This window comes from Atta cephalotes, assembly GCF_000143395.1.
Source record: "Atta cephalotes unplaced genomic scaffold scaffold00088, whole genome shotgun sequence".
Classification (NCBI taxonomy): Eukaryota; Metazoa; Arthropoda; class Insecta; order Hymenoptera; family Formicidae; genus Atta; species Atta cephalotes.
In genome coordinates this window covers 93,309-98,143 of record NW_012130152.1, presented here as the reverse complement: position 1 = coordinate 98,143, position 4,835 = coordinate 93,309, and the positions used below count along the sequence as shown (strand labels likewise).

The 4,835-nt window shown below is 26.4% G+C and overlaps 1 long non-coding RNA gene across 1 annotated transcript; it reads left to right on the top strand.

Moving 5' to 3' along the window:
- Positions 1-581: 581 nt before the first annotated feature.
- LOC105624769 lies at positions 582-1,273 on the top strand. The gene is made up of 3 exons (XR_001046522.1): positions 582-716; positions 988-1,118; positions 1,192-1,273. It is a non-coding gene; the product is annotated as an uncharacterized LOC105624769 (long non-coding RNA).
- The last annotated feature ends 3,562 nt before the right edge of the window (positions 1,274-4,835 follow it).

Genomic DNA, 4,835 nt, shown 5'->3' with positions numbered 1-4,835 from the left:
TGACATATATGTAGATACGATCATTTATTGGACGTGACAACATAGCAAATATTGAAAAATGTATCGAACGTCATAAGAAGCATAGTCTTAGACAAACGTTAACAAATTTAAAAGAATTGAAGGATTGTTTAAAAAGAGAGGATTGGAAAAAATTATTTACAATAGATTCTTCAACAGATTCAACAGATTCTTTTATTATTGATGACTATATTGTCAAAAATAACGAGATAAAAGTGATTATTTTTATCGATAAAAAGCAGAAAGCGATTTTAGCGGAATTAATCATAAATGCAAATTAACTATTTTTATAGACGGGACATTTGTAACACTACCTCGATTAATAAATAAGAAATGTCAATTATGGACAATTCTTATTAGATATAATAATAGAGTAAGAAAAACAATCAATTCATTAGTTAAGTCATTATTTAATTATTATATTTCATTTAATTGCAAATGTACTCTATTGTCTATGTAATTATATATGTAAGTTTAATTGCTTTTAAATTTCAGACATTTCCAATTGTGTACATTATCATGGAAGGATGTTGCTAATCAGAAGATTACCGTGGTATGTTGATGTATTGAAAAAAGTGATAAACTATAAAAATAACCTGATGTTGTAACAACAGATTTTGAAAAAGCAAAACTGAAAGCAATCAAAACAATTTTCCCCCATGTAAAAACTATTGGCATACTTCTTTCATTACAGCCAGGTAATGAAAAGCAATATACATAATAGACAAATAATATAATGCATGTAAATCTTCTTTGTGTTGATTTCTTTTTAGAAGCGTTACAAGATAAATATATAGCATTTTAAAAGGGAAAATAAAAGAATTAGATTGGGGTACAATAAAACTATTGGGTTGACTTTTCTTGACATTGGCGTTTCTAGAACAAATGATACAAAGTTTTGAAATTATCATTAATATCATTTTCCGAGATTGTAAAAATTTACAATCATTTTTTAATTATTATAAACAGACACTAAATGATTTCAAGCCCGGTTTATTTTCTATATTCAAAGAAATTGACAGAACAAATAACCCGTCAGAGAGACACAATCGCGAGCTGAAACAAAGTCTCCAAAAGCATTCAAGAATTAACATTTTTAGGTATGTGAATACCTATTGCAAATACTTTTTCAAAAATATTTATACTCTTATTAAATTTTAATGTTATTTATAGATAACCTAACTGAACATCAAAAAGACATCAAAAATATGATGAAATATTCAAAAACAAGATTACAACCTGAAACAAAAAGAAGCCAAATTAAAAAAAATTTGACAAGATATAAAAACAAATATGAACAATGTAGATTTATTATTAATTTTAAATGAATTAACAAAACTGGTTGGAAGAAATAAAATTAATTGATATAGTATCTATAAATTTCTCTAAGTACATTTAGCATTTTAAATGGAATTCGAAAAATATTTCATTTAGCCCAGTGTGACTGCTATTATAAATAAAAGTATTTATTATCGGCTATTTCAAATATCACCCAGTCCTGTATGCAACACAGAATATCTCGTCATCAGTGCGATCAATTAAATATCAATTAAGCAGAAGATATAATCAATCACTTTTTTTTCCTTTCTCTTCTATTCTTTTCCGAAACCCGAAAAAAATTAATCGAAACAAAGAATTGATCTAACAACAATGCATACAAATTATTCTCTCCTATTTTGTAATATTAGCTACTTGTCTGATATTTATCTATTCTTTTCCTTCTTTTTATTTTTCCTATTTCACATTTTTTTCATCTCACATAGATTTCATTCTTCAGACAATGATGACAAATTGACTCCGCGAAGAATGATGCCACAATAGGGAATAGATATTTTTCTAGACACGTTATACTACTGAAAAATTTATATTGCATTTAATTAAATAATAATTTATTTACATACATATGTATATACGTAACATAATTTTTTCACCCTGTTAATCTCTATCCACACAATATTTATGTGATGTTAATGAATAGTTATGATAATTATTTAGCTTATCTTTTATTCATAAATATTATATAAAATATTAAATTATAAACTAAGTATTTTTAAAATTATTTTATGTACCTGCACACACATGTCAGAAATGTCAAAAAGGCTCAAACTACATTACTATTAGGTTGTCCGGAAAGTTCGTGCCGATGTTGAAGGAAAATTGAAACGCAGAAGATTTAAATTTTATTATATATTTATTAAATTATATAGGTTAGTCGGCACGAACTTTCCGGACAACCCAATACTTACACAATGTTACCAATCCGTAGAAATTAAATTGTGTTGCCTAGGAGATTTTCATCTCTACCAACACTATCTCCTCTTTTTTTATAAAAATTATCCGTGTAATCGGTCAGCCCTCAATTTGTTTTTTCAATTTTTTTAAAATGTGTTAAGTTTTGCAAAGATGTGAGGTACTTACTACCAGCAAGCAGGGTTGGGCATGTATTATTGTATATACGAGGTTTTTTTATTTTGCATTGATCTAGTTTATATCGTACACTTGATACACATTAATTAATTAAATTCTATTCTAAATTATTTTAATTTCATTAATATAATATATTTAAAGAATGATGAAGATATACTAAATTGGTACAATATATATCATAATGATTAATTAAATATATATATCATGTTTCAAGATATCGCCAAAATTAAGACTATACATGATATTATACATGATATTATACAGTACAAAGCTAACTTTTCAAAACTAATTATAAATATTAAAAATTATAAATATTATAAATATTAAATTGATTTTTCATATGCAGTACGTTGCAGCAGCAAAATGCTAATATCGGATAATATTGAAAATTTATTGTGATATGAGGCACTTCCAATCAATTCTCGAAAATTTGAATCACATGACATTTTGCTGCCGCAGCGTGCTGCGTATGAAAAATCAATTTAATACTACCATTTATAATTAGTTTTATAAATAGATAGATGTTACCACCGACGTCTATGACATGAATGGAGTCACGAGGGCTGCTTAGCAACTAACTATTGATTAATGAATTGACTCTCAATTGCTTTTCCATCTCATCTTACATTACAATTCCTTATATTCTATATTAACTAAATGTAAATTCTTAATCAAACAAGAATCCTGTTTTTCCTTTCGGAAAAAACATAACAATAGATAATGCAATTTATTAGTCCACGGTAAGAATACAGCTATTTTACATTCTTACAGTCTTGTTACACTAGATAGCGTTGAATAATATTAAAACTATAGAGTTCCTATACCAGAGTCTGGGTATCGATGTAAATTTTCACGAAACTTTCATTTTTTTCACTTTTCATATGTATTAATCTCACGTGAAAAGTTTTATTTTCAAACGATATCAGACTTAGTAATTATGTAAGAAAATTATGAAAAAGTGAAATCAGATGCAAGGAAGTTAGATCTTCACGAGAAAGTGAGGCAAATTCATAAAATCATAAGGCAAATTTACATCGTTTCTCTTAAATTTACGAAAATTTAACAAGTGTTCACGAGTGTATGTACATATTATACAAGTATATATGCACGTACACACAAGTATGTACGTACATACGTATTTTGATAGGAAATCACATTGTGCTCATTATTTGTTGTTTCTACATATAATTGACAATAACAATGAATGTAACTCAGAAACAAAAGGAAATGCTGTTAGACATAATGTGTTAAAAAATTTGGATATTGTGCGGGGAAGAGTGTCGCGAAATTCTCAGAGCTATATGGAACTGGTAAAAATATATTATTTCTTGTTCTTGATTGTAGTAAAAATATTTAAAACTCGTAGAAAAATGTATAGGAGAGCTTAACACAAACTCTAAATTGTTCCGAATTGGAGTCGGAAAAATCTTCATCTGAATGAAAAAAGATTATTTTTTAATCTGTTCATAAACACACATAATCTGTTTCATAAATCTCTATTTTTTATTATAATTCTCATTTTTTAATTTTCATGTAATTTTTGTGCACTTCATATTTTTATCTTTTACTTATATATTTAATTTAACATCACGCAAAATGTTTTCTTAATATGCGATGTTTTCGTCTATCAACTGCATACTCTTCCTCTTCGTTCGCATCACGGCATTTACGGCGAGAAATACAATATCCATTTCAAATAGATATTCAAATATATTTGATATTTATCGAAAGCGAGAAAGTTCTAGTGCAATCTAATGCAGGAAACAGATCAAAAAATTGAAAAACAAGTTAGTTTATGTTAATTTACTAAAAAATAAATAGAATTTCACATTTTAGGCATTTCGTGACTTGCCGAAAAATTTCTCATGAACTATTTCACATTTTATAGCAGCCAAAAGTTACTTAATTGCTTATTCATTACATTCACGTGAATTTGTTCACTTTTGTGTATTCATTTCTAGGGGAAACTTTACATAATCAATACCTAATCGATAACCTAACTTGGATCAATCTTTGGTTTTGAACTAAAATTGCGTCTATTCTGCGCAGTACCATAGCACTGTAGTTCAATCGAGTATTGCGTAAAAAACTCATATAAAATTGATATTCCAAGTTTTAAGATTATAAACAGTTAAGCCTATACATTATTTGATTTTATTAAAGATATAAATAAAAAATAATATATATTGTACGGTATAAAATTGACATTCTAATCATTTTATAAATCATTGACTATTATTTTTTTCTCAGAAAAAATTACTGATTGTTGTGTGTGTATGGATTTGTTATTTTGTATGTATGAACATATTTTTTATATAATTATGTATGTTTATATTTATGTAAGTTTTGTATATATATATATATATATATATATATATATATATATATAT